The sequence below is a fragment of the Spermophilus citellus genome, assembly GCF_964194105.1.
Source record: "Spermophilus citellus genome assembly, chromosome: 10".
NCBI classification, from domain to species: domain Eukaryota; kingdom Metazoa; phylum Chordata; class Mammalia; order Rodentia; family Sciuridae; genus Spermophilus; species Spermophilus citellus.
In genome coordinates, this window is record NC_138197.1 from 4,356,376 (window position 1) to 4,376,623 (window position 20,248).

Here is a 20,248-nt window from a genome sequence, read left to right on the forward strand (position 1 = left end):
TGAATACATTTGTATGGGTGTGTATATGTATGTATGTATGTATATACATCATATATTATAGGTTTATACTCAATGTAATTTGCCGATGGCTCTGTAGTCAGAAACATGTGGAGACCACTACAATAGAGTAGCGAAACGTCATGCAGTGAGGGAAGGAAAAGGCAGTAAAGGAGAGCTGTTTTACAGAGATAAGTTATATTAGTTATTTCCCACGCCTTGCTCTTGATTTTAAGAAGCTCTGATAAAGCTTAGGCAAGCTCACTGCCTCACATATGGGCTGACTTTTTAAAAAAATAAGTTAGTTTCATGGAGCTATAACTCACAACGGCATATAGTCCACTTATTTAAAGAGTACGATTTAATCATGGCATTTACACTGCACCCATGAGCAGTTACTCTCCGTTTCCCCCCAACTTCAGTGGAGAGACTCATCTTTCTGTGTTTATACACCTTGCCACTTTGGACATTTCATAAAAATATAACTTCCTACAAATGGATTCCTACAGCGTGTTGTCGTGTTTTGACTGGCTTCTTTCATTTATCATCACGTTTTAGAGTCTCTTCAATGTTGTAGCATATTATCAGTACTTCATTGACCTTTATTGTTGAATTTCATTCCATCATCGTTTATGGGGATATGCCTCCTTTTTAAATTAAATTTCAACAGGTCCCGTGTACTGTTTTGAAGAACTGCCAGATTACTTTCTAAAGGAGCTGTCCATTTTGTATTAGTCTCAGCGCATATGAAACTTCCATTTCTCCCTCATCCTCATCAACACTTTTTTTAATCAACACTTTTTCTTATATCATTTCGATTAAAGCCATCATAATAAGTCTAAGATAATGTGTCATTTTTGCTTCCTAATATCTGTCATTTTGCACTTCCTAATATCTAATGATGCTATGCATCTTTTCACATACATATTACCATTTGTATAACTTTTTTTGAGAGTGCCCACAGAGATTCTGACAAGTTTTACAAGTTTTTTATTTTTTCTCAGCTGCAGGTTTCCCTACTGCACCACTTAGCTGATGCTACCTGGATCAGAATCATTTTGCATACACTTACAGTGACTACTCTGTTCACAGTTCTATGTCAACGTTTCTGTTCTCTGTTGTAACATGTTTAAAAAAGACCTGGATGGGTGTCAGACAATGACGTGATGGCACTCACACAAGGTGAAAGGGCTGCTGGGACACATGCCTTACCAAGCATGAAGGAAAAAGCCTAGGACATCAGTAAAGTCTTTAAGTACACAGGATAACACACTCAGATTAGTGCAACTTGGACATAGTATCCACAGATAAGCATGATTATCTATGTATCATCTGTATCATTCACTAATGATGCCCTTAAAAGTACAGTAATGCCTGCCAGATTTCCCTGACCATGGAGGCAATGGGTGGCAATCTTCTTTATGCTTATTTATGTTCTCTTTATAATAAATATCTCTGACTTATGTAATATATATTATCTTTAGACAAAGGTATATTTTAATTTCCAGGTAATTGATAAAAGGCTAATGAGTACATAGACCAAAAGAAACCTGGACATATATTTTTTTCCTTGCTGAAGTCAAGATTCTTTATCTGTAAAGTAATGCTTTTATTGTGTTAGTTGTTTTCCTAAGTGATCCCATGGAGTCTGGGTTCTGTGGATGACCTCCAAGGACCATTGTTGGAGGAAATTAGATGTGGGGAGAGTTTCCAAGTAGGCAGGTATCCAAGGTTCCTCTATGCCTTAGTGGGAGAGTTTTCACTTTAGACATAAATGACTTCTGTGTAATATATGATTTTTTATTGACTCTTAGAGAAAACACTTCATTACTTTATAAAAAATTCTGAAATATGTTTTTGTTTAATAAAGATTAATTCTTGCCTTATACTGCCAAAATATTAATGTATGATTATTATTTTGTTATTTTTCAAATTGCCTACAACTTATCTGAGTATTGCCTATGTAATGATTTGGAGATTAAATAGAAGAAAGATGAATTGGTTTTCCCACTTTGTACATTTTGAAAGTTTTTATAATAACATCATGTATCACTAAATCCTATTAATTATCTTAATTTAAGTGATAATATGCAATAACTTTAATTTTAAGATATGAGAGATATTACAAATAGAATAGTAACTGAGGTATTTTTTAGGGCTCTGGGACATCAACAGAAGAGAAATTGTTAACACCAAAGCTGGCTTTATTGTAGTTGTGTGTTAACAATTTTTAGCATTCAACCAGAAAGTTAAATCTTCTCTGGTTTCAAATAAAAACAAAAAATAATTTATAATTGAAGAAGTAGGTGTAGTCCTGGTTAATACTCTACTACCAAATATATTACCATTATTAAATTATTTTGGAAAGTTGTTTAATATTATTTATAGGCCTGATTTTCACATATTAAATATTTGTCCTTCTAAGATTTCAATGAAACTGTACATTTTTATTCTGCTCAAAAAGATATGTTTTCTAAATTAATAAAAAATTATTTTTTCTTAAAATTATATTCTACATTTTAAGTGTATGAATAGTCTTATTAGTGAGGCTAAATTAAATTGTAATTATATATAGTAAAAGAGCACTTTTCATCAATATAAGAGATGTTGAATTGTATTCTGAGATAAAATAGTGCTAAACAATGTTGATGTAGACTTATTCAGAACAAACCTTTTTTTATTTGTTTCTGTGTACATGGTAATCCTGGAATTGAAGTTACTTACAAAATAATTACAATACTCTGACTCCACTTAATAGTAGATTTTGCATCTTTTTTAAAATTTTCATTCCTTACACATTTGATACCATAATGCATGTCTACGTAAATGACTATGTTTGAAATATGTGAGGAGAGAGAGAGAGAGAGAGAGAGAGAGAGAGAGAGAGAGAGAGAGAGAGAATATGAGGGGGTGGAAAGAGATATTAGAGTGCTTCAATTTTTAGTAAGATAGACTTTCAAGATTATCTAATTTCCTGACTCTCTCTCTCTCTCTCTCTCTCTCTCTCTATATATATATATATATATATATATATATATATATATATATATATATGTGGAAAATAAGATTAGGAGCATGGAGTCACTTTACCCAAGGCCACAATCTGTCATCTGCCAGCAGCAGAGCTAAGCCTGGCTGAGTCTCATCTTTCTACAACTCTCCATCACTAAACAGTGAATTTTGATCAACAGTTATTTTATTCCTTAGGGGACCTGGGCAAAGTCTGGAAATAGGTGTGGTTGTCACAACTGGAGTGCTACTGCAGTGGGCAGGGGCCAGGGAAGCTGCTAAGCACCCCACAGTCTACAACACAGTACCCCCCCCCCGCGCTCCCCAATAAGTGTTAACATGACAAGTCTAGAAAACCTTCTAAAACGTGGAGTATGTCCTACCATCAACCAAATAATTAAGTTAACCATATACTTTTGCTGAGTTCAAGCAAAATTCTATGGCTAAAATTTCAATGACAATATATATATAATAAAGTATATCTGATGATTTAAAAGGAAAATGTTTGTTTTGGGGTCACTTTTTTGTGATTAGATCTTCCAAGGAACATTCCTGAAATGTTCAGAGTCTCATAAACACAAATGCATGGATTTTATTATAAGTAATGTGCCTAATAGTGTTGGTCATATCCTAAGTGTTGGGTGCCAGAACAAGACCACAACCATGAAACTATCACTTATTGGCAGCAATATGTTAAGCCATCAAACTAAACCATGCCTACATTTGTTTAGCATTTGTACATAGTATGTAACATTTTGCTTTAGACTACCTTATAGATAATGTAGTTAGGACGGCATAATAATAATTACTACTGATGGTAGCTTTCATTCATTCATATGTTAAGTACCTTTTGCAGCACTTTATGTCTGTTATCTCTTAACCTTTACAATCTGTCTAACATCCACCTCATAAATGAAGGCATGAGGCTCAGAGATGTTGCTGGGAGCACACTCCACTAGATGCCATCTCAGGTCTGTCTGGCGTCATCTCTTTTCAATGTATTAGATTTTATAAATCAGATTCATTACTCATTTTTTTCCTTAACATTTCCTTTGACAAAATAGAACTATAAGTGACTTAATGCTAAAGCCTCGCATTCTTATTGAGAATATATATTGATTGTAAAGCAACTGAGAGACAATAATCTCCATTTTTAAAATAGTAAGAGAGTTAAAACATACTGTCTTTTGGGTTTGTTTATGAGGCTGATGTAGGAGGGTGGGGACAGGTTAGTTAGCTTAATAGAAGACCATGACAACCCAGTCCACCGGCTTGATTAACGAAGGCAACTTTGTAACATCAGAGCTGTGGCTTAGGAATTTTGTGAATTTTGTGAATGTGTGTTTCTAATCACAATTCTAAACCACCTACTGATTCTCAGTCAAAATCACAATTGACTTCCTTACAAGAAATTTTCAGTTACTGACACTGTCACATTTTGAATATTTTTAAAACCGTTAAAATTGTGGCACCTAAAATTTAAAAGTATGGCTTGGTTTAAATAGTTACCAAGGTCCAGAAAATTCTATTTGTCTTACTTGGTGAGTATTTCTGTTTTTTAAAAGTTGTCTGGGAGAAGCACATATGCACGATGTTGGCCCTATTAATTCTTTTAATTTGTAAAAGCAGGGAGAAATGGTAGGAGAAATTTAAACATCTCCATGGACCTTTTCACTGTTATAAGGGCATGTTTTTTTCTAATTTATTGTCTCTACAACTTCTCCAATTCTCAGATATTCTCATTATTTTTATTTTCTTCAATGCACACATAGAGCGTTCATTCATCAATTCATTTACCATTTATACTCTCAGCCATTTGTCCATTGACTAACTTGTCTATTTGCAAAAGACCCAAAGACAAATACAATATTACCTCCTTAGGAAATTTATGGTCTCTGAGGCAAAGCATGTAACTAAGTGCAGAGCTTTGGCATTAACCCTGAGTCATGGGAACGAGGAAATGCCTCACAGCAGGGGAAGAGATGGATGTATATCTGGGTGGAGGTTGCGGTATGAGTTTTCAATTTTATGCTTTCTTCTGGACCTCCCAGTTAGGGGATAATTACCTGGAATAAAATCAGCTTTGATTAATAGTTATTTCCCATTGTTTCTCCAGCAGAGACCATTACAACTTTCCCTCAGCCTGAAGCAGCTCCTGACTCAGTAAGAAGGCCCCAGAAGAAACCCGACAGTGTCTTAGCCAGATGACCACCTTCCCCGCAACACTGAGAGCTGTGCCAGCCCGGCTCCTTCTGCTCTTCTCACTCTGTGTCTTCCACAGGAATCAGGGGCCCAGGACAGCACCATCATACAGCAGTGGCTTCTCCACCTTCAGCCTGCTGACCTCTCAAGACAGGAAGAAGAAAAGGAAAAAGAGGATGTAAAATGGGTTGGCATCTTGAGCAGATTTGTTTTGTTTTTTTTTTTTGTTGTTGTTTTTTTGAAAATGCTCATTAGATTTCCACTTACGTTTCATTGGCAAAACTTACTTCCCAGCCAAGTGCATTTGTACAGGAGGCTAGATTGCAATTTCTTTAATTAATCACATTGTTGACTTAAACAAAAATAAAATTCTTATTGTTGGAAAAGAAGGGGAGAAATGATATTGGATAGGCAAATAGCAGAATCCACAGGGAAGGCCTAGTGTATGGAATAAAATTAGAATCCACTCAAGAAGAATGTGTGTGTGTGTGTGTGTGTGTGTGTGTGTGTGTATGCATGTAGATTATGGATCATGGTTTCAATGTACCCTTTGAGCTAGGATGGAGACAGACCCTGGATAACTGTCTCCTTGATGGTGGTAAGTATCATGCTACCAGTGAACAAAGAACCTGGGAGCCAGACCTAGCAGTAAGTGTGAAGCAGGACGCCCACTCTACTGTCTGGCCCCAAGGGAGGTGGGGCTGTGTGAGAAAACATGACCCTTCACTTGAGGAAGCTGCAAGTGAGACAGTGCCCCCATTCACAGTCAGAGTTCACTAGATGGTAATTTAGGAACCTCCTGTAAAAAATTATAGTGAGACAAAATCCTGACTGGTGCAGGTTCTGCAAAGACGGAAGAAGACGAAGCAGAGACAGAGACATAAACTGATGGTTCAAGTTTTAGTACAAAGCTGAGTTACTAAATTTGAGGGGCAAAGTAGTGTAAGGACTCAGGGACAATAAAATGATTGAGGGAGTGTGGGGTGATAGTATCTTAAGATGGAAATACAGTGAAAGTTTTTGGAAGAAATACAAGAGAATTGGTGTCACTGAGATTTGACTGGTTCCTAGTGAATATTTCATTAGACTGTTGGAAGTACAGATCTGAAGGCTGAGGCACTATTATGGGGATATCTTGTATATTTGGAATTTTATGTATATTAGTTTACTAGGGCTGCTGTAACCAATTACACAAACTTGTGATTTAAAACAAGGGACAGTTCTTGTCTCACAGTTCTGGAGGCTAGGAGTCCAAAATGGAGATGCACCCAGACCTGTGCTCTCTCTGAGGGCCTGAGGAGAGACCATTCTTCTCTTTTCCTAGCTGATGGTGGTTTTTGGCAGTCCTTAGCTTGTAGATGCACCATCCCAATCTTTGCTTTTGTCTTGCCATGGCATACCCCTGCTGTGTGAGTTCAAATGCCCTTCTTTTTACAAGGAACCAGACATTGGATTAGCTCTGGCCCCATCCTGCATGGCTGAACTTGATTACATTTGTAACGATAGTACTTCTAAGTAGGTCCTATCCATAGGCATTGGGTAGAATTTCAGCATATCTTTTTGGAGTTCACAATGCAATCTACAATGATATATATGATAAAATAAAGCCTCAGAAATAGATGTGATCACCCTGACAAAAGATGTGGAATGAGAACAGAACCACTGATGGTTCTTTGGAGTATTCCAACACTGAGGAGAGAAAAAAAAGAAGGGATCAGTGCATGATATAAGCAAGAAATTAAAAAAAATACAGAAAAGCTTCATTCTGGAAAATAAGAGGAGCTTGACAAGGAGAGAGTTGACCAGAGGATTAGAAATCTTCTGAGTGTCAAGTAGTATGTGAACTGAATGGAGGCCGCTGTATCTCTCACTGAACAACAAGAAGAGCAAGTTTGGGAGCAGAGCAGAGATTTAAGAGGACACTGCAGTGATTCGGAATGGTTATGTGCTTGAACCAGGGTGGTGGCAGTGCGAAGAGAGAAGAATGGCGAAATTATGGATGACAATCACAAGGAACTGGTATTGGAGTGGGTGTAGAACAGGAGTCATGGTGACTTCCAGGATTTTTGTTTAGTCATCTATAAGCTCTGTTGGAATTTATTGGTATAACTTAGTAGGCCCACGGCATGATGATGACTTCAGATTTAACATGTTGGTTCCATATCTGTGATATTTTCTAGTGCAGGGACACAATGCGCTAAGGAATAAGTATTGGAGACTCAGAAGATGATTGGGGCCAAAGACAGATATTGAGAAGTCATCTGAAAGAGAGATGGTAATTGAAACCATGAGCATGTTTGACACTAACCAAAGAGAGAATGTGTACGTTATCTGAAAACCTACCTGATGTCTAATAAAGGATGGGAGGAGAATGGACACCCCAAAGGAGGTGGGAAGAGGCAGGTAGAGATGAAGGTCAGGAGAGTGTTGTGCCAAGGTAAGCTTCACATGGACAGGGTTGCGAAGGGCATCCAAGGGCAGCATAAATCCGTTAAAGTGAGGACAGAACAGAGTTTGTAAACATTATCTTTTTTTCACATAAAGGCGTGTGTGTGTGTGTGTGTGTGTGTGTGTGTGTGTGTGTGTGTGTTTACTTTGATGCATTAAAGGAAGTGGATCCAGATTAAATGGGGTTATTGGCTGGGGAGAGCTCTTCCAATCACTTGACTATGAAGGAGAGACAAAAAGTTCCTGCAAATGAAAATGACTAGATGGAAATTGAAATTTATTGGCACAAGTGAAATCACCTGAGGACTTTATGGTGTTTAAAATCCCATGGGGAAGTCCATGGAGGGGGAGAATTCAAAGACGAAGGGAAGCGTGATGGAGCCAGATAGCTCAAAAGGGTTTGTTGATTCTGTAGGGAGAATGGTCACATTTCCACTGAGTTAGGGAATGAGAAGGAAAGGATGTTGTGAAGTAGAAATAAATGATAAAAACTGATATTCAGCTGGGCTGGGGTTGTGGCTCAGCGGTAGAGTGCTGGCCTTGCACGTGTGGGGCTCTGGGTTCGATCCTCAGCACCACATAAACATAAATAAGATAAAATAAAGGTATTGTGTCCAACTATAACTAAAAAAATATTTTTTAAAAAAACCCTGATATTCAGCTAAGAATAATCCTCCAAATTAAAAGGTGGAAGAATAAACTCATTTACTTGACATTTACTTCCTAATTTCCAAAGCTGTCCTGGTCACTCACGAGGAGCATCCTGATCGTCTCCTCTGCCCTTGCTCTTTTCCTTGGGGAATTGTGTCCTCTGTCAGCCAGGAAAGCTCTCTTCTCCGTGGTCTGCCAGCACCCCTCATCACCACACTTCCTGACAGCTGAGTCATGTCACTGGAAAGCCACTCCTTCCCCTGGGAAGAGGCCAGGGAACTCTCCTGTGAGTCCCTGGGACTGAAGGTCACATTCCCTGCCAACATGACTAAGATCCAAGGACTGACAGATAGTTTTTGTATTCTGAGTTGTATTCTCAGAAACTTTATTAAATATGATTTCTTTTTCTTTTTTTGGCAATTTGCAAACCAAATTGAACAAGTGATATTTTCTATTGTTCTATGACCCGCAGTAGAATTTTCCTTTAACTATTTTCCAGATAGGGGCTTTAATAGTTTTTGTTATTTTAGCTTTAGGCTTTCCCATTTTTAGAAGTTATTATTATTAAATACTAAATATACGTGTGAATGAGGAGGTAGGTATTTTCTTCCTTTTCTGCTCACAGAACATAGTTTCAAATGGGCTGTCTGGAAAGCTTTGAATAACAAATACTTAATGCTTTGAGAACATTGAAATTATTTTATTTTGGTTATCTTACTTGTGATCCAAAGAGGGTGTTGTGGTATCGGTTTTGAGAGAACTTCACAACCAATGGGAATCCTTTTGGAGTTAGCGTGGGGTGTCCTTAATACTGGAATAATCCCGTTGGCCAGGACCCCGGAGCTGCTCAGATGAGAAAAGGATGCAGGAAATTCTCTTGTTTACATATGTGTCTGCAACTGAGACGCTAGCACAGTCCCGCAAGCCCAGAGGGTAAGAGAATTTCATAACCTTCTGGTTTTTTGTTTAATTTTCATACTTTCCTGCTAGGCAAAGCCTGTGTTCTCATAGCAAAGGAAAAGACAGTTGCTTATAAGATATAGAGGAAAACTACTTACTGTAGGTCTGGAAGCAGGATTTGGAGGATCTTTTTAAAATGCAGTTGATTTCTTCGCTTCCCTTCCTTTTTTTCACTCTAGGTATTATCTATTCTGACAGCTTCATGCATTTTCTGTCTTAAAAAAATACACCCTAAATAAAACTCAGGTAAGAATTTCAACTCCAATTTTAGACAGTCATAGAATAGATTGATACTGAACCCTTACTTTCTAGTTCCATGTGCATATAAATGAATGTGTTTGAAGTAATCTGTATTCTTGTAGTAAAAACAGTGAAATTGTCATGCAAAGTCTATGCACTTTTCATTTCATGAGACTTCATGCTGAATTCTTTTCATCCTTAACAGAAAAGTGTACTTTAAGTATTGCAATGATACCGACTTTGTTTTATATGTTACCTGTATAGTGTGGAAGAGATAGGGACATGGAATAAAATTATAAAATCTTGCATTTAAGAACAAAGAAAAGAAATTGATGTTCAATTATACAGAAATAAATTGCAGGACTAAAGGAAAAAAATCTCTGTGATCAATTGGGAAGAATTTGCTTATGTTTTCTACAAAAATAAATTATCAAATAAATGCCCAGTGGGTGAATCAGTTGGACATAAATATGAGGAAGATATTCTTAAAATAAAAGATGCCATTAGAAATGTTTAAGTAATATAAGGCACCAAACTATATAATGATATTTCTTAATAATCTTATTTACATGAATACCCATTTTTCTGTTTTTATAATCTTTTTGTTATCCATAAATGTCCTTATGTACACATTAAATGTTCTTGAATTCCATTTTTTCCATATTTTTGATAAATAGTAAATTGGAAAGGAATTCAATAAGTTAGTCAGGCAATATTTATAGGTTTTGTGTCATTTTGCAATCTGGACTTAAAATATCTGGAGAAATAGTTTATGTGAATTGCTTTATTTTTCAGAAACTTTAAAAATAGTTTTCTTGTGAAATAATGTTATTTTTTGTTTCTCTTTTGAATTCTGCATGTTCATTAGCTTCAACAGTTGCTTCATCCCAGGTACAGAGCTTCTTGCCTCTTGCAGTGGATATGACCTCTAATTTATGTATTTTAGCTAATTCTTAGAGGCAGAAAGATAATGAATATGATTATTAAATATATGAAAAATATTCTCAGGTCACCTTTAATTGAAAAAGTGCCTTATTTTTTATGCTGATTTGACAAGGTTAATTGAGATCCATCAAAATCTTAAAAATTTTTATTTTTAGCAGAGATGTTAGTATTAGAAGAACTCACGAGACTTTGAAAGAGGTTCAACTTTCTGCTGAATATTGAAAAATTAGTGAAACTTAGATAGTTGCTCAAAACAAGAGAAATATTCTTACTTTGTGGAAGCAGTCAACTTAAAGGCCCTAATTAGCATAAAGCATGGAAGAATAGTGGGAAGTAATCTGAGAGATCAGAACATGAAAAATGCACTTTGTGAATAGTTGACATTGTGCTCCACATAGGTGGAGCAGAAAATGTTTGTGGAAATCTTAAAATTCACACAATGTTTCAGGTTTTATATATCCTTCAGTGAGGGTGATGGCAAGTTTCTGAGATGGAGTATATCATTCTTACCTCATTCTCACCATCAGCAGCATATCCTGCCAACACAGATGGTGTTTCCTGTGTGCAAGGTGATTGACATACATGTCTTCAATTCTGATAGCTCTGCAATAAACTGAACTTCATTTTACAAGTTACCTTCATTTACACATGAAGAAATCTGGTGTTCAGAAATGTCAAATCATTTACTTACAGCCACAGATACAGTGAGTGTTGGAGCCAGGGTTCCAGGCACTGTCTTTCTGGCTCCAGAGTATGTTCACAGTGCTATGCTGGTATTTCAGGAATGTGAATCTGGTAGAAGTTAAACAGAGAGTTTTGAAATGGGCATTGAATTAATAAAGTACAAAGAGGAGGAAGGGAGACAACAACCCAAAGATCAATTTCAATATTCCGTATAGCCAATCAATCACAATTCTATCAAGTGTTCCACTCTTTTCTTTGGCAATAGAGAACAGAAATCAATGATGAAAATAAGGAACAGTAATTGTTACGGAGACATATCTGGCATTGTGGATCTGTGTCCCTGACTACCAGGGAGGTGTTTACAGTGTTTTATGATATTTTTCTAATAAAGTATGAAAATATGGATCACTTGAGGAAGGGACAATAGGTTTCAGTGTGTGTGTGTGCACCTGTGTGTGAGTTCATATTTTTCATTTGCATCAAGCCTAGTACCTGGTTCATGGTAGATAACAAATGAAAGGCAAATAAATATTTGGGTCTGTGAAAGAGATTGACTAAAAACAAGTACAAATAAAATGCTTTTTGAGAAAAAATAAGGAGCAGCTTTTACATTTGAATTGTTTTGCCTCCTCTTCAATACTTATGGCTTTCTTTCTTATTTTAAAACATATTAAAGAGAAGCTATCTTTTGATTTCTCAGAGGAAATTTCATTACAGGTTTTCAGTGAAGATTGTTGTACACAATAGAAATACTTGAAGTGCTTGGGAATGTTATCGGGAGCAGGTTGACTCTCCTTGATTTATTTTCAATGTGTGATGTTGATGACTACTTAGTGACCACGCCCTCTTAAAACTATGGAAAGATGCAATTATTATCAAAGGAAAGCATAATATACATTTTAGTTTTATTTCAACAAGTGGAAGAGTACACATAAAATTTATGTTGCTAATGGATTATATAGTGTTCAGTGTATCCATAGTAAAAATACTAGAACCTATTTATTAGCAACTGTCCCCCATGTATACAAACTTTAAACATCTTTTATTTCCTCTTGAAGTAAAATAGAACTAGTATTTGAATTAGTATTCATTTTCTTCTTCTCTCTTTTCTATGGTTTGAATGAAGTTAAAAAAAACTTCAGCTTATGCTGTTAATGAGTTTTTTTTTGGAAGATTTATATACACACATACAAATATATATATGATGGTTTCTATGCTATCAATTATAAACATGTTATCTGTTACTTTATAAGTATAGTATCATTTAAGTAAGCTTTACAGGAGAAACATATTTTCCATACACTGAAGCAGATGAGGATATTTGAAATGCCATGATCTGGTCCCTGACCTCATGACTTTGTATTTTAAATAAACAGATTTAGGTTATGTTCCAAGATTATATTGCACAGAATGATTCTTATTCCTGATGCCAAGTTCTCACCAATTACAGATGCTCAAATGTGATAGAATATGAACTTGAGACCTTGGGTACAAAAAGGAAAACTGGACACTGTATTAGAGGAAATAAACTAGCCATTTAATTGAAATCCTAACTTTGAAAAATTATTAATATTACTATGTATTTAAATATTATCTGGGTTGATTTAAGCCAGGTGAGTGAGGGATTCTGGAAAGATGGAAATAACAATCATATAAAATGCTACCGATTATTCAAATAAAACAGGAATTTCAGGTATAGAGTTAACCATTAATTAGATTTAGTGATGTAGAAATCATTTATTCTCTGATTTTGTTTGAAGTTGGGGCTGAAATTGATAGAGTAACTTCAGGAGAGAATAGAAAGAGAAAATTTTTTTCTTAAAGATTTTTATTATAAAAATCCGGAGAAATGGGATGGCTCCTGAGCAGGGATCAAGATCACTTTTTGAAGTTGAAGGTATCACAACACTTCTCTTACTGATGAGAATGGCCTAAAGCAGGGGTCTGAACTGATGTAACACAGGAGCAAGGATTCTGTGTTGGCAGGAGACCCGCCTTTGAGTAGGTGAGCTGGGATGAGATGTGCCTAAGAACAGGAAGCCTGACTTGAGGGCATGGACAATCCCTCTGCAGAAACACATAGCACATGGGCATCCTGAGATTGAGAGGTGTAGAGCGTGGGAAAACATAACAATTTTATCAATGAAGATGCCTTAAGGAAGACAGGAGTCTAGTGGAAGAGAAGTGAAATGGGATAAGGTTGAGTCGGCAGTGGTGAAAGCCCCTTGGAGATTCAGAATCAAGAACTTGAGGAGAGACCCAAGCAGGTGTTTTCTCTAATATGAGAAGGTGCTCAGGGGCACATACAGAGCAGTCAGATAGATGGCATTGACCTGTTAGGGTTCTCTAAGCTGGTGAGATGATGGAATGCCAGGATGAGACTTATCTATTAAAAATGGAGTACACAGGAGGAGGGGAGGGGAGATGTGAAATAAGTGAGAGATGGTGGAAAGGCAGTAGAGTTGATTGACAGACTCAAGGCTGGGTCAAAAGGGACAGTTACAAGGAGGATGGGAGGAGGTAATAAGAGGTATTTGTCATTGATTTGGGAAGAAATGCTAGAGCAGTATGGTGTCTAGGGTGTATAAGCAGCCAGTGGAGAGGTGAAGTGAAGATATTGGAATTATTAGGAACTTAGGGTAAGAATATTAGTTATAAGGGTACTACATTTGGAAATGTTTTGGACATAGAGTTTTTGTCCTTGAAATGCTTCAACTCCTCCTCTACTTAAGCAATTAAGTAACACAGTTGGTTTCACTAGATAAATATTAATACCTGTTCCCATGCTAGGGTGCTGGTATCTTGCTAGAATTCTCTGTCTCCTTTCTGTTTACATCATGTCCTGATTGCTCATACAAACTGCATTAGAAAAATAAATCTTCATGCAGAGAGGGATAAGAACAAGATAGAATTTTTCACATCCAACAAATTTTAAGTCCACAATTTTTCTAGATGTTTATTCTTTGCCAAAGTTTAAGCTAAAATTTAAATACAGTTAAGTTTTAAAACAATGCTGTTCAGAGAGCATGAATGGGTAATATGATTCTTGGCCTCTGACTTCCAGTACAGCAGATATTTTAACAAATACACATTTTAAAAGTTAGTCATCATTTTTTGCACATTGTCTAAATGGTGGGATTTCTCAAAGTTTAGATTGAACTGTTGAGCAGATGTATCTAATTTTTTTAATGATGTCCATTTGCTTGTGATATGACAACTGCATTATGTAACTGTATGGCCAGGAATAAAATGACCTGTACACATATATTTAAATAACAGCCACAGACATTTTGGTGTACAGTTTCATTATCAGAACACACTTTTCAAGAATATATTTGCCAATAATGTTATGAGCAATCACCTTAATTTGAAACATATATAGGAAAACTCTACATGATTGAAACATAAATGTTGCCAAAACATGTTGAACATGCTTTTAAAAAATCAAAACATACTTTTCTATTTCTGTAAAATTCTCCATAAAAAAGAAACATTTTGAAACTTTTCGGATACTCTAGAGTTGTGCTGTCCAATATAAATATAGCTCAAGCATGATTTTCAATTTAAAGTAGCTAAAAAATTAAAAGACAAAAATAAGCGAAATTAATATATTTATTAATAATATTAATAATATTTATTAGTAAACCTAATATATAACATTATAATATAACATGTAAGCTATATATATATATATATATATATATATATATATTTCTTAGTGAGATATTTTATATTTTTATTTTTTGTGCCCTGTCTAATTCATACTTTAGATCATTTCGACTCATGCTGCCCTCATTTCTAGGGAGCACTACTTCTACTTCTGGCAAGTAAGTACCATGCTGGATGGCCTGTGACTCATGCACTGTGAAATAAAGTAAAAAAAAAAAACACTCTCAAGGCAGTCATAGATCATATCATCTCTCTCCTTATTGTAAATGAATACAAAAAGTTTAATGAGCTTATTAAGGATGAGACTTGATCCAGATTTCCTAAATCTAACCCACCATCCTCTGGCTTCTACCAAACCTTATGATGTCGTCTTGTTTGCATATTTATGTTATCTTGACACTGAGAAGTACATAAATTCTGGCAGCCTATAGACATAACCAAGCCAATATGCCCTCTGGTTGTTATTGATTAAGATATTTGAATTATTTAGGGAAGTCTAATAGGTGTCAAAGCAGGCAAGGATGGAAATGATAAACCCAATTCTAAGAATCCACAGAATTCTTAGTATTTATTTATGTATTTATAAATTAAAATTAAATTAAATCTATAAATCTGAGGAGGCAGAGATAGTTAAGAGAAAAACAGCAAAAGAAGAGTTTTGGAGGAAGATTTTAAATTGAGACATTAGAAGGATTACTTGTGAAAGAGTTGATGAGAAGAAAATATTCAGACTGGGAGATGAGGTGAAAACAAAATTTCCAGCAACCAAAATTTTAATCTGGTCTCTGACTCTGCAGCTTCCCTTACACATGGGTTACATTTTCTGTTTCAGAGACTGGAAAGCCAGATCTTTTGAGAAATATAAACACTGCTTATTCACTTCCTGTTATTTTGAAATTTTTAATCCTGTTCCCTTAGTTTTTATTACTAAGGAAATAAACAACTAAGCCAAAATAAAAGGACACAAATGAAAACTGATTCCAGATCAATTAGCAATTAGCAAACCGATTTCTTGTTTATATTACATTAAAATGAAAAGAATTACAATAAAATGTGATTGATAGTATTTCTATGGACTCAGAAGAGTCCACAGAAATGTAATGATGCCACACATCTAATTATGGTGACTCAGACACTCTTGGGTAAACCCCCATACACTGTTAGCTAATGTCCTGCTAATCTATGGTAATGATATATTTATATTAGGCTATATATACATTATTTCCCTTTTTGTTAGATTGTACAAGCATATTAGTCTTAAATAATTCCATTGTCTGTCTTTGATTTTTTGATAACTGTTCTGAGTTTAAAAATGCTCCTTAACAGGAGAAATTACTTGATTTAACTGCATATAAATGAATGTTACTTTATTTATGTTAAAAACACATTTTTCATCTTCCTTTGATCTTTCTTCATTCATCTCCCAAGACATACAATGATATACTTTCTGAAATTCATGCTATTAGTATTCAGAAGGAGCTAGCCTTGTGATTTCAAAATTAATTATGTACTTTAAGAAAAAAACAATTATGAAACAGGAAGTTCCATATTCACTAATAATTTTATTCTGTCAACCTCTTCTGCAACTTCATTAATAAAGGCATTTAATTCAAGGACTAAAGCTGACCTGTGGGTTTGGAGTATGCAAAGACTTAGTTTATGCAGGGCTGCCCTGTGAACACACTGCTGTGGAGGGGTGGAGGCAGCCAGCTTTCCTGTCTCCATAACACACTTGGAGGATATTTAGAAAGTTCAGTTGACTTTCTGCCCCCAGTCCCTTCATTTTCCATACAGAAAGTAGAGTTGGCTGTGTAAATATTTATATGTGGGAGGGTAATCAGGAGTGTTAAACTCCCAAAACAGGGCTAGTTTGCGTTATAGTTTATACAATTCTATTTTCCAGTTTTTCCATCATATTCAAGATAATTCATTTTCATTCATAATATAAGTTTTGTTTCATTTAAAAATGTGAACAGCTCGCTAACTTGATAAAAGTGAGTCTTTGGAAAACTACTCTTTTTTAATACTCACTTGAATTTCTCAGTCAGATTTCACAGGTAATCACAATGGGAACTCCTTGAGGGTGGACATTCAAATCTCTTTCTTCTCTGGTACAACTTCAACCTCTAGAACAATGTGCTTGGGACATAGTAGATATTCAATAAGCACTCAATGGCTTAATTAAAAAATGCAAGTTTAAAAATATAAGAAATATTTATCTTTATTCTACTGTAACATCATGCAGAAATGAGAAGACATTTTTTGTGTATGTGTTTTAATAAAATGGTCATCAGAATACAACAGACACTAGTATTGCTGTATGTATATACGTGGCTGTATAACCAATGTGATCCTGCAATCTGTACACATGGAAAAATGAGAATTCATACCCCATTGAATCAAATGTATGATATGTCAAGATCATTGTATTGTCTCGAGCAACTAATAAAAAATAATTTTTTAAAAAAAGAAATAAAATTAGAATAGAAATGAGCAAAAAAAATGGTCATCAGAATACATCATTTCATATGAACTTGCCGGCTTTTGTGTCTTTTATTTTGCTTTTGTTATCACATGAGCTCCTTAAGTGTTAGACAAAGGAAAATAATTATAGGCACTAGAAAATCTTAAAATTACTGTAGTTTAATACTTTTTGTTTTTTGATATATAATTTTCTTTATATGATAATCTTTTTCATTGAAGTTTGGAGCCACAGAAAGATTTGCAACAGAATATAAATCACTTAGAATGGAATAAAGTATATTATATGCAAGGGATGCTGGCTTAGGAAACACACACACAGACGCACACAATATAAAGTCTAATCTAACTAAAAGATTTAAAAGTATAGTAAGCAGCTATGTATTTATTTCAGATGAATTTTATTTTTATTTTTATCTTTTTTTCAACAGTAAGTTATTTATAAATCTCATTGAATCACTTCCACAAAAGGGAAAATCATTTGGGTTACCATAGCAGCTAGCAAAGCCCCACTTAGATTTTTATCTATGCTTGAGACAGATGCCTTCTATCTGGTTAAAATGAAAATACAACAGCAAAAAAGACCAAACATAATTTGTTTTTGTAACTCTACAACACCATTAAAAATTTCAAGGAAATCTCCCCTAATCTGCTTTAACAATCTAGTAACTAAAATCTCTATTGTTAGTGTGTCTCACTCTGCCTTTTCTCTGAATGCTTCCTGAATGAAGTTTACTCTTATAATTTGCAAGTTCAGGGATTTTTTAGTGCAACTATGTTTAAAAATTTTCTTTATTAAGAAGTCCAAACATAAAGTCATAAATCATATAGAGCCTCCACAGAAACATTTAAAAAACTGTTACCTTTCTATGTTGATAAAATGTAAACTTTAAGAAAGGGAGCATTTGACTCAGGCAGGAGAGGTTTGAGAACAGAGGGTTCTGGAAGGAATGGGCAAGGTGAATGGGAGACTGGAGGGAGGCTGCTTTCGGGAAGGTGAGAGCAAGGGAGAGAGCAGGGATCAGGGTGGTGATCCCCTGATGCATGGAGTATGAACAGCCATGGGACACGGAGGTGAGTGAGCCAGGGAGGTGAAGTCTGGATCTGCAAGGAGCAAACACAAGGCTGAGTTAGGACTTAATGCACTGAGCCTGCTGACCAAAATGAGAAAGTGACTCAGTCACTGAACATGGGTTTCTTCCATATTGGAAGGAAAAATAAAATTCTGCCAAGAGAGAATAAGATAAAACCACATGGGACTACATAGGCTTGGATTTTTATCACTACAGACCGGTCCTTAATCTTTTGTTGTTAAACACTATTGTTGAAACATAAGGAGATTGGAAGAACTATGAATCATGGTTAGATTTATGAAAAAGAAAAGCAGCTTTTCATATTTCTGTGAGTTAAAGTCTCTATTTTAATGGGAACACATATTTCAGTAATTTTACTTAAAAATAAATTCAAAATCCACTTATGTTAATGTATCAAATGGTGTCTATTGTACTTTATGAAAAGTGTCAAAGTTTTAAAGTGTATTTTGTAACAAAATTTAATTCGTAACCAAGATAATTTCAGGAGAAATTTTCCTTTTGTGTCTTATGAACATAATAATCATGTGGCCATATGTGATTACCTACTTATGGATTATGTACTTAAAAAGGAGTAGAAAATGACTATCATGTTTTGGTGCAGTTTAAATAATAGAAGTACTTAGAGAAAATATTAGGGAATTCAAATGGCTTCTCAACAAGCTGGCATTAAACATTTCTTTTAGCAGAGGCTATGCTTTTCAGATCTTTATATTAACTGAGGAGGTTGATGCTTTTATATAAGTCAAGAACAAGTAAAATACAAAAATGAATATATCAAGACCCTAATGAATATTGAAGTTTGAAATGTGAACATAAATATCAGTACAGGCTGGTACTTGTATAATCTTCATGAAAGAAACACTCCTTCTGAATAAATATAAACAGCATATAGTGAAGCAATATATATGACATTCCAAGAAAAACTGATTTATATTGGTAGCACAAGATTAAAAGCTAGGGAGATAGAGTAGGGGAAAAGGAAACTTGGATGTAGGGAAGGGGAGTGGAGGGAGAGCACTTACATGTCTGTTCCAGTAATTCAGGACAGAGGTGATGGTACTTGGACTAAGTAGGTGCCAAGAGAAAAGTGAATGGAGATGAAGAACTTTCAGAAGTTACAGTGAGCAGGACTGACAGCTGATGGTGCATGGGGATGACGAAGAATGTTTAGGAAGGGAAAACTGACAACCTTCTGGCTTCCACCAGCTCAAAGATGCTGGTGCCTTCAGATGGTACAAAAAAAAATGAAGGAAAGCAGCTAATCTTTTTTTTTAATTGCAAATATTTTATGAATATTAATCATATAATACAAACATTTTCCTTCAATTAAAGTTATTCGTATCATGCATTTAATGGGAAATTGTTATGTCAACAGTTCCATAAGTAAAGTATCTTTCAGACCATATACTTTCTCTTTAAAATCTCTGCGTATTCTTGTTGTAGGTTTTGGCTTGACTTATTAGATTTCGGTGTCATGGTTCTAGTGGGTCCAGGTTCAAACTCTGTGGTCACTTCTTCTAGTGCTCTGGGTAAGCCTTTGCCTGCCGCCTGCTCCATCTTGGCCAGGTGCTCCTCCCCGCTCTTCCTTGCAGGCTGTGGCTGTGAGGTAGGAACCACTACATTTTCTCTTGGACCAAGACTTTCTCCGTGTCCCTAACTGTTGTCCTGATTTTCGAGGCTGCAGATTTTGATCTTAGAAAGCTCTTGGGAAACACACTCACTGTTATCTTTGGGGTGGCCTGTGTCAGCATCCGTCTTGGCCTGAGAACTGGAGTACTCCTCCCTTGTGCGCTGGAGACCCAGTTCTAGGTCTCTCCCGGGGTCTGACTTTCGTAAGGATGGGACGGCGCCAGATCCAGTATGGCCTT

The 20,248-nt window shown here is 35.5% G+C and overlaps 1 pseudogene across 1 annotated transcript in view; it reads left to right on the forward strand.

Annotated features, from left to right (window-relative positions):
* The first annotated feature begins 9,029 nt into the window (after positions 1–9,029).
* Positions 9,030–20,248, forward strand: part of LOC308659076 (coiled-coil domain-containing protein 102B-like) — a 184,023-nt pseudogene continuing 172,804 nt past the window's right edge. The window contains exon 1 of the transcript XR_014024301.1: positions 9,030–9,240. The product of XR_014024301.1 is annotated as a coiled-coil domain-containing protein 102B-like (transcript). The remainder of the gene's footprint in view (positions 9,241–20,248) is intronic.